The 10,750-nt window shown below is 40.3% G+C and overlaps 1 long non-coding RNA gene across 1 annotated transcript in view; it reads right to left on the reverse strand.

Annotated features, from left to right (window-relative positions):
* Positions 1-6,124, reverse strand: part of LOC114561027 (uncharacterized) — a 51,180-nt gene extending 45,056 nt beyond the window's left edge. The window contains exon 1 of the long non-coding RNA XR_003693294.1: positions 5,920-6,124. This is a non-coding gene — a long non-coding RNA (uncharacterized LOC114561027). The remainder of the gene's footprint in view (positions 1-5,919) is intronic.
* Positions 6,125-10,750: the final 4,626 nt, after the last annotated feature.

Below are 10,750 nucleotides of genomic sequence, written 5' to 3' on the forward strand. Positions count from 1 at the left end.
GAGGCACCGGGGCTCCGTGCTGCCCCTAGTGCCGCCCAAGAGTGATTGGTTTAAAGAAATACCAATAAACCAGAGCATGTTTTTCTCCCATACAGGAATGTTGTGTGGACTAGTCAGACCCTCCTCCGCAGCGCTGTGGAGGAGGGTCTGGCAACACCAGACTAGAGTAACCTTAAGCTACAAACCGATCCCCTTCTTCTTCATTCACTGTCCATTTCTCTGGAAAGGAGCATTGCATCATGCTTAAATTGTAACAGACAGATGTTGAAGATGGATGAGATATTAAACCAATGTAAAATTCCCCTGCATCCAATGACAGGGCAATCAGATGTAGGATGGATGAGCTGTAGAGCACACGGTCATTAATAATAGTGATAGAACGATATCGGCCGGCAGATATATCGGGCCGATATTTGCGTTTTTACGTGTATCGGCCTATACGCGGCTGCTGCATTCGCCGATAGTTTTTTCCCAGCATTATTTACAGACAGGCGTCCACAGGCTGCTCTGTGTTGTTGGAGACGCTGTAGTTCACGTGCAGACCATGCACTGCCCCTCCCCCACAGCAGAGTTCTAGGCAGTCTTAAAATTACAACTCAAGCACTTTATTTCAATGGCTACTTTTCAGGTTTATTGTTTTCTTAAATTATTTAAATGTGTTGACAAAGGACATTTTGTGATGACATGATTATATCGGTCTTATAATATGTCAGCAAGCAATGCATCATCAAGGCTGTGTTGTAGATGTTGATGAAAGCCTTTTACCCATATGCAGTGCACCCATCCATATGATGCACATTGCACACATAATTTGGGTGATATGAATGTAAGATGATTGCAGAAGTGACACTGATCTGTGTTTTTGTTTATTATTTTTAAAGAAATGGCAGAGCAGATTCCAAAAACAAATTCAGTGTGGCAGGGTTTACATTTTTATGATGTAAAATTGAGGGAGCAAAAGCAGTATCGGCTCCACATATCAGCTCACAAAAACTGGCAGCCCGTATCGGTCATCGGCTAAGGCTGATGGAAAAAAAATTGGTATCGGCATTGGCACTAAAAAAATCCATATTGGTTGATCCATAATTAATAAAGCTTTAAATATGTGCAGACACTAGTGTTTCTACATGCAGGATATACTTGTTAGATTGTATATAAAAAAGGATAAACAGAGTTTAAAAGTTTTTCTTCCAAAAGGTTTAAATCACATTAAAGCACGGACAAAAACAAAAGTGTACCATGTAGTTGCAACTGCATTTAAGAAAAATAAAAAAAAAAAAATGATCTCAGTATGGGTCAATAATAAAACATGTAAGGTTTATTCAGTCTGCATATGAAATCTTCAAAAATATTAAGAACATCAGCATCGCCACCATGGAGAAAAAGTAGGTTAGATTTATTTTCCCTAGACACTGTTGTGCTTTTAATTGTCAACTTCATCCTGACAGCAGTTTTTAAAACCTTAACCAGACCTTTTTTGGCTAATTGGCTGTGACAACTCTCTTAGGTAACATTAAAGGAGGTAAGACTTTGATTAAAAAGGGAGACACCTTTCTATTACCAAACACCGGCATCACTGTCCTCATAATGTCTCATCTTACAGAATTGCCAAAAGATAAGACAATTAAGTTTAGCAAAGACAATGTTTAAGGTGCAAAAGTCTGAACAACTTGAAAGCATCTAAACTCACTTTCAACTCACTGTATAGCTGTATATTTTATAATTTGTGGAATACTTTTTTTAGCATGCTAGCCGATAATACTTGACCCTGCCTACATTAATTCCTGTCCCATCTACTTTTTTTAGTAAATTTCACTTTGGGAAATTGGGTCTCTGACTGCACCATTAAGGCCCCGACACAACTAACCTGGCTAAAAGTAGCATCTGGAATCACTGCCATCGAGAGCAAACACATCTGGAAACAGAACTATCATAGTTTATTAGCACTGTTGCAACATCCACTTTTTTCTACCCTTTTCAGCCAGAAAACTTCTCCACATACAAATTTATGAGACGATTTTACAAGTAAGTCTTTTAAATAAGCTGTGTGAAGTTATGGTCCTGTTAATCTCTATAAACAGATATCTGCATATAAATGCAGAATCTGTAGGCGACGGGACAAGATTTTTGTGTTCTGGTTTCCGTTTGTAGTCCGAGAAGTATTATAATAACTCCATTCATGTAGCATCTTTAAAAACTGAGTTAACAATGTCCTTTGACAGACAAAGCAAGGCCAAAGCAGTATATGCAGAGGTCAATATAATAGAGAGCCATTCATTCAACCTTTATTTATACTCGAGAGATCATCATAAACGACATTATGTCAATTACAAAGACAAACACAAAAAAAAAGGAAGAAACACCATCATAAGAACATAGAAAGCCACTAAAACTTTCAGAATTGGAAAAACAATTTGATAAACAAATTAGAACAACCATGTAAAAGAAAATACAATTATGTAAAGCAATTGCAAGTAGATGTTTGGTTTGGTTTCTAAAATCAGATTCCTAAATTGTCTAAAAAGGCACAAGTGGGTTGATTTTGAGAATGTGTAGTATTTTGTTCCACGAGTCAGGTGCACTAAAATTGAAAGTTTTTCCAAGTTCAGGCCGAGCTTGCAACAATAGCAAGACAAAATTTGGACAAATAAAAACAAGAAGACAGAAGACGCAAAACAGTAGAGAGGAGACAATGATAAATTACGTTTGAGTGGGCTTCGGTTGCATGCAGGTAAACAGTCCGTGTGGAGAGCAACAGCGGCAGAATGCATTGGCCGAAATGCAATCTCAGACGCAATCAGCTATCACCAGACAACGGTCATCCGTTTTCTCACTATTCCCCTGCTTTAAATGTGTTTTTCAATAGTCATGCAGCTCAGTAGTACAAATAACAAGTCTAAAAAGACTTGTCTCCTCTAAATCCTGAATAATTGAAGTAGATATATAATTAACACGGCAATGCTTAAATCAAAACAAAGAATTCTCTCTAGACGTCACACCAATGCTGTTCACCCGAGAATCTGTGAAACTGGCACACTAAGGCAACGCACTATAAAATCCAATCCAACATGCTTTCTGTCTAGGAGGTCATTGTCAGTTCCAATTTTTCTATGTTCCTTTCTCTGTAGCGAGCAGCAGCCTGTGTAGGAAAGCGGGTTTCTCTATCTGCATCACATAAAGTAGTGTTATCTGCTAGATCTAAGTATCAAAGTCAGATGCTAGAGAGTTCAGGGCTGGCAAATAGACTTTATTTCAAAATGAATTACATAAAAAATAAATCAACCCTCATTCAATAACAGGAAATTAACCAAACTACTTTTCTGAAGGACAGTTACTTAAGTCCTTGGTAGGCAACATTATAATAATACTATGTTTATTAGACCAATATTAATTGAAAAATTACTATGATGCATATTATTTAGGAGAACTATTTGCATCACTGCTAGCTTGGAAGGACACATACACAGATGTTTACAATTATGGATTATCATTAGGATTAGCAGCATTAGTCAGGTAATGCACTTTAACGTTTGTGCAGTTCATTTTACTTGCCATCCTGTTAGCACCACTGTGACACACACACACACACACACACACACACACACACACACACACACACACACACACACACACACACACACACACACACACACACACACACACACACACACACACACACACACACACACACACACACACACACACACACACACACAAAATAATGTTCCAATTCCACCCTGCCCAACAGTGTTAGTCATTTTTCATAATTCATTGAATGTTTAAACTCTTTAAAACCTTCTTCTCTATTTGACATTTTTACCCTCTTATACGAAATAATACTGAGCCAGAAAATGTCTTCCATAAAAGCTTAAAATATTACATATGACTCTACAGCAATTAGCTCTCATTCTCTGATGAGGGCCTCTTTATTTTACATTGTCTGGGACAGAGGAGATGCAAAGCAGGCCATTGTATGAGGAGCTCATTAAGCTACTAAGAGTTTCGCTCCATCTAAATCATGCGGCTGACGCGTCTAATAGGGTCCAAATAAAGTCAGCTCATTTATGAAGCAGTTAACGTGTTCAGCAGAACTCCAGTTGTAGGCCTGTTTTTATGGCTATTATGCTATTCAAGACAGTGTTTCTCATTTTTCAACAGTCTACAGGGAAAATCCTCATCACTGCAGTTGGAGTCTGTGGAATTGAGCACATCTCAACAAGAGTAGGGGAAAATATTGGCGGCAACTATTTGTTTGGAGGATAAGGCATTAAATGCATTTGCATAATCTGAGCAGTGCTGCAGCTGTCCCGCCACAACATCAACTCATACGGCTCTAATTTTACTCTTATCATTTCTCTGCTGAAAGAGGAGCAGCAGAAATCATCCATTCATCCCTTTTACATTTATTAGCATGACTGCATCCACTGAGTCTCTGAGCTGCCACTGTTCATGTAGAGAGTGTGTCTTCTGGGAGAGATATCATATGTTGTTTTATGAGTGTGTTAAAAACTAGTGGCCATGAAAAACCACAGACATACTGTTAAGACAACCTTTTAGATAGGGTGAGACAAGGCCCTCAGGAGTGCTTGTGTTTTCACAGAGGTGTCCTTACATCATAGAGACATAAAACACCATCTTCCAGATATGAGACACTTACTGATGCAAGGTGTACAAGGGCTAAAGAGAAAAGGGATCTTGGTGACCACAGGACTGCATATTTTATTTGTACAGTTGTCAGGTTCAATAAAAACAGCAATGATCCTGCAGAAATGAGGTGGGAGAAGTACTCAGATCTTTTACTTAAGTAAAAGTAGCAATACCACAGTGTAGAAATACCCAGTTACAAGTACAAGATCTGCATTTAAAGTATTATCATTAGTATTAGCAGACTATACCTAAAGTAAAAGGAATAATTATGCAGATTTGAATATTTTCTTGGATAATAACTGGATTAATTTATGTGTGAACATTAATTAATTGTTACAGCTGGTAAAGGTGGGGTTAATTGTATGTACTTTATATACTGCTGGGTGGCTTAACCTATAATATTACATCATCATTTATCAGTTGATTATATTTTGGAGTAATAATTAGAAAGTAACTAGTAACTAAAGCTGTCAGATAAATGTAAGAGTTAAATTGCCTCCAAAATGTAGTAGAGTACCGTACTATAAAGCAGCATAAAATCGAAGTACCTCAAATTGTATGTAACCGTGCATTTGTTCTTTGTGTTATACATGGATATCTGGAAATGTACAATTGATGAAAAGGCAAGTAATGTGTTCACAAAGACAAACACAGCAGTCATGACAGAAAATGATGGCCACAGCCCTGAGATACTGTTAGTGTACCAAGGGCTTGTGGCTGACACATAAACAAACTGCATACTTGCATGACCAGCAGACACAGAGCAACATGAGAAGCCCATTGGGATTGAAAATCTGGCTGTTGGAGCCAATATGGGTACTCCAGTGATTTAGCATCAAACTATCAGACTCATGATAGACAGATTTAACAAAGGATTCGAAGCAGCAGAACCAGAGATGTCTTTGTTATTCCACGCATTTGTCTTCTTTATCAAAACACTCGGCCCCTACATAACCCACAATGCAACTCGACCCCCAAAAGTGGGCCATGCTATTAGCTAGCCAGGTTTTAAGCCTAGTTACTATTATAATTTCAGCGCTACTGTAACACTAAGTCCTGGTAAAAAAATTTTTAAAAAGCAATTAATTTGGTTGCCTTTAAAGCCCTCCTGACAATAAACAAATGTATGCTTCGACACAAATTATTAAGAAAACAACACCCCCCTTCAAGTAAATTCAACTGTAATATCCACATGTCCAAAAGGTTTGTCCAACTCAAAAAAGGTCCTCCTTAACAAGACTGCATAATCAAACTCAAAAGAATCAAACTCACCCAAAGTAGTATTGGGAAATGGTAATCCGGCCTTGGCTTCACTTCTGGTCCCCGGCTCCATAGTTACAGTCCTACAATCACACTGATTTCCTTGACACGTATACACATAAAAAGGAGCTAAATGCTTTTTCCCTTCTCAACAGAAGGCTGCCCAGTTACTCCACCTCCACAAATGTGTACTTTCTCGCCACCCCAAACAATTCTCTTCCCCTTGTTCCCCAGACCACGCCCCCTTACACCTGTGATCCTTAAGGAAACAGATCACCTGACCAGTGTTGGCTAAGTGAGATTATGCATGGAAAAACAAGTTACATGGGTGACATAGATAGATAGATAGATAGATAGATAGATAGATAGATAGTGCATGATGGTGGACTGGTTACAACTGCCGTACTGTTAATCACCACTTTGTTGGAGTAGACACAGTTTCAGAGACAATCTGAAGTCATTTTATCTCATATTTCATCACATTTGATTTTTCCTCAACAAAGTAACATAAACCTGACCCTGACATGGGGTGTGATGATGTTTCTTCTTTCTAGCTCACTTGGTAATATCTAGAAAGTTGGGGTCAACAAACAGTAGTGTGGAATTTCTATGTCACTCAATTGAAAAACATTATTGAAATGGGTTCATGTACCCTGTAGGGAAATGGAATCATCACACTCCAAGGCTTTTTCATTTATTTTAAGAAAAAAAATATTTTCAAGACATACAATAAGATTCAACTTATTCTTTAGTAACCCCCACACCACCCCCATGCAACTTCACACTCCATAGAGCCCCAGCCCAGAGGACCCAGCGCTCCATCCTCATCCATCATCCTGAAGTGGGGGAAGAGGGAGATTCACGTGTCCTTAGGGCGGGAGCCATGGCAAGGGCTGTCAGCCAATGGTGATTGATAGGCGGGGTTATGACAGGGTACCTGGGCCAATGCACACAGCTCATCCAGGGAGCACGTTGGCTCCTCAACACCAGCTGGGCACTGCTATTCCCTCTACAGTACTGGCAGTCTGTAGCAGAAGATGTAGCAAGGTGGTCAAGGCTCCGATAGGGACAGCCTGGGGGGTGAAAGTTCTCTGTCAGAAGACTGATTCTTGTCAACAGCAGTGTAGTTTCAAGGCAGCAGAAGTGGGAGAGTCGTGCAGACACCCACCACTGGGAGGATGACACATAAAAACACAGACACTGACGCTGCTGTTGCAATACAGTAACTAAGCAACAGGAAACCTCACACACTGACCACTGACACCACATAGTAATAGAAATATGGGTTAGCATCTCACTCCCTCTCTCTCTTTGTTCTTTCTGTCTCTTTTTCCCAATTTTTTCCGTCAGACCAGGCACACATGACTATTTCAGACTCAAAAACAGCTGAACTGAGCCTCCGCTGCAGCTTTCTCTTCCTCCACCTACTCCTTCTCTGCAACAGTATTATACGCCTCCTCTTTCTTCTGTATTCTGTACCTCCCTCTCTTCTTTCTCTGTAGTGGTCTACATCCCATCTTGCTCTACAGAGACTAACAGCACCTCCTGCACTGTTTTCCTCCTCCTTTGGCCTCTACAACCCTCTTCTCCTTCCCTGCACCACCACCTTGTCCTCCTTCTCTACAGTGCCCTGCCCCTCTTCGTCCATCTTCATAGAATTCACCTTCACCCCTCCTTCGAGACTCAGCAGAGCAGGTGTGCATTTCACACGCTATTTGTTTCCCTGTTATGTCATTCTACCGAGCTCCAGCGGTCATCATTAATAACCCCAGTCCCTCTCACTGCGTGTTCCTGTGTCTCCGGGCTGATGTTTCCTCCAGCCTGTTGGCAGCGCTGCCAGGCTCAGAGCCTCCGGAGCACAGGGAGATGGAGGAGTTAGATTAGTCCACACACACACACACAAGCTAAATTCAGGCAGACAGCAGGCTGCACACAGCAACACAAAAAAGCAAAGCGGGCTCTCTGAATACTAAAGGATATGATGATGATGATGATGATGATGATCTCACATAAAGAACACAATGAATTACTATTAAAGGTTGTTGAATTCATTATGTGAGTTGTAATAGGCTGCTACTTAATAATAAATTGGTCTGCAAGTATTAAATAAAATGATTTCATGTCAGCCAACATGATCAATACTGGTCATGTTTCATGCTGTCTGGAGACAAATACACCTTATGGGAATAGCCAGTGATATGACTGTAATATGTCATATTTCTCTAATCAAAGGTCGATTTATAGCAAATAGTGTCAATCCTAGTCTTTGCTAACCACAGATTATTGTTGACAGCTAAAGTTAGCTAAATTTGCGATTCAAGTTATATCCAGTGTTGTGCCGATGCTCTGCCATGCGAAAGCCCTACTGTTTATGTCCTGATTTATATAGTCTATACTATAGATAGATAGTTTATATATTTTAGCCAAACCCACAACCTCTTGTCTGTCGATTTGCGCTGCGCGTTGCATAGAAAACATTTTAAGACAGTTCAACTCTGGCAGCGTGCGGGCATGTGCGTTTCACAGTGCTGTGCCCCCCGTCAGGTTGCCCATACTTCCCTACCTCCCCTCTATTCAGCACATAATGCACATAAATAATATGTAAATGTTAACAATGTGACACATTGGCTTAGTGGCTAGTATTGTGGCCTCATTGCATGCAGTAGGAGGGTTGTTTTAAGGGTCTTTTGCTTGTCGGCCTGACATCACAGCTGTTTTAGAAGCCAATCATGGTCCAGTATGCAATTTACACAATGTGTGATGTGAACATTTAAAGTCCTCACTTCACTTACACTAAGAATGGTCTTTCTTTCTTTTGTATCTTGTGTTCAGCAGGTAAACTTGTGAAATGAAAAATTTAGTATTTTAGTATTGTTTTAAAAAATGCCAGGAAGGATCTTTAGGCTGCGACGCTTAGGCCGGCTACACACTGGCTGCGTGGCGTGAGCGTGGCGTTTCTGTTGCGTGTCAGTTGTGTGGCGGCTGTGTGGATTTTTCTATGTCTTTACACACCAGAAACGTCTCTGACGCAACGCTGCTGCTGCTGCTGTTTCCCATTGATAAAATGAAATACCATGTTAAACATAAATATAAACTGATCTGATTACAGCAAAGACAACATCAAAATAGGCTACAGAATATTTCGTTTTGTATTGACAGGTGCAATATTTGAAAATCAATTTTTCTTTTATTACATTTATAACTGCATTTATGTCAAAACCTCGAGACTTTCAAACATCAACATGTCATTTATTAATATGTATTAGTGTAAACATCTTTTCCTATTCTATTTTGCCTGGAAACGCTTCCAACACGCTTGCGTGTCGTGTGAAAAATAGGCGTCGGTCCTATTTCTAACATGCACACGTTTTCGGCGCGGCTTGAGCCGCGTGTGAGACATGCATGTCACGCAGGGAGTGTGCACGCTCTAACCTGTTACCATGGGCGCCGAAATAAAAACGGACACGCCACGCAGCTGACACGCTCACGCCACGCATCCAGTGTGTAGCCGGGCTTACAAATCTCTTAGGAAACTTACTTTTATCTCTTGTCTCCCTTTTTCAATAGCAAAGAGCAAAACATTAAGGTAAAATTAGCAGGCATCTCATTTGTAACTGGTGCTGACTGGTTAAAATGACCAACATTACCAGGTAAAGTCTCTTATTAAAGAGTAACTCAACACCCCCTGAAAATCTCAGCCAACATAAGCTGGTTACATATAATTGATTTTGTTATATAAACTTTAGTTACTTGCAAATTAATTAGATCCAACAAGGCACTGGATATTGGATTCAATAAAATCCAACTCCAAATCGAGAGAAGACGATGTAATTCTCCCCTGGATTTGAATATGTATGTGTTTTTATCTGTGTTAGCCCCATAATGGACTGACAGGTCATCAAGGTTGTTTCTATTTTCTCTAAACAATGTGCACTGGGACAGTCTGGAGTCAATAGTGTGGGCTAACACTGCGACTTGCTGCCAAACTTTGATTGTCTCTTTGTCTAATATAATCTCCTGCGCTGGGCAACTGTTCCCCTACGGCCACGGCAACAAATACAATCAACAGCCCTAAATAGTCAATTTAAGGTACCATATATTCACTTGTGGCAATTCTGCACCTCCTACACAAGGACATTAGTTCAAGAGAGGCTTTTGTGATGCTCTGTTCTATTACATCACAACATTTTCTAACTTTAAAAGGAAGGAAAGTGCTTATCTGATTGGTTGTGACTGAAGCCAGAGGCACAGATAATGTATTTCTCTAAATCCAACCTAATTTCCAGCTACGCTGTTTGCCGCTGGCCTCAAAATTACTAAAACTTAGCCGCCACACCCTGAGCACTCACATCCTGTGCCACTGATTCACAGAAACAGAGCCCACAGTAAGATCCTGAGGAAATGTGTTCCTCTTTTTATCATCTGTTTTATGACAGCAGCCTTTCTTCACAGTTAAACTGTGCTCAGACAAAGTAATGCGTTCTTTCTTTCTTTCTTCCTTCCTTCCTTCATTTTTTCTTCCACTCCCTGAAACCTTCCTCCTTTTCGTCCTGCTCCTTTTACTTCCTCTATCCAACTAATGCTCCACTGGAAGTCTGCTTCCCTCCTTCTTTTTCTCTTAGTTGTCTTTCTCCACCTCTTTATCCATTCCTTCCTTCCCTCCTCCCTATATGCTCTCAGTCTGGTTCAGTGAGGTCATAAGGGGGTCTGTGTCCCTTGGCCTCTGTGAGGCAGTGTCCGGTTGGTGTAATTATGATGGATGGAGTAATTTCCGGAGGCGCCTTTTGCCAAGAGGGTAGAACCCACTATGCTTTCCCTCAGCTTTAATGACTTTTTAATAGAG

This window comes from Perca flavescens, chromosome 1 (genome assembly GCF_004354835.1).
Source record: "Perca flavescens isolate YP-PL-M2 chromosome 1, PFLA_1.0, whole genome shotgun sequence".
Taxonomy (NCBI): domain Eukaryota; kingdom Metazoa; phylum Chordata; class Actinopteri; order Perciformes; family Percidae; genus Perca; species Perca flavescens.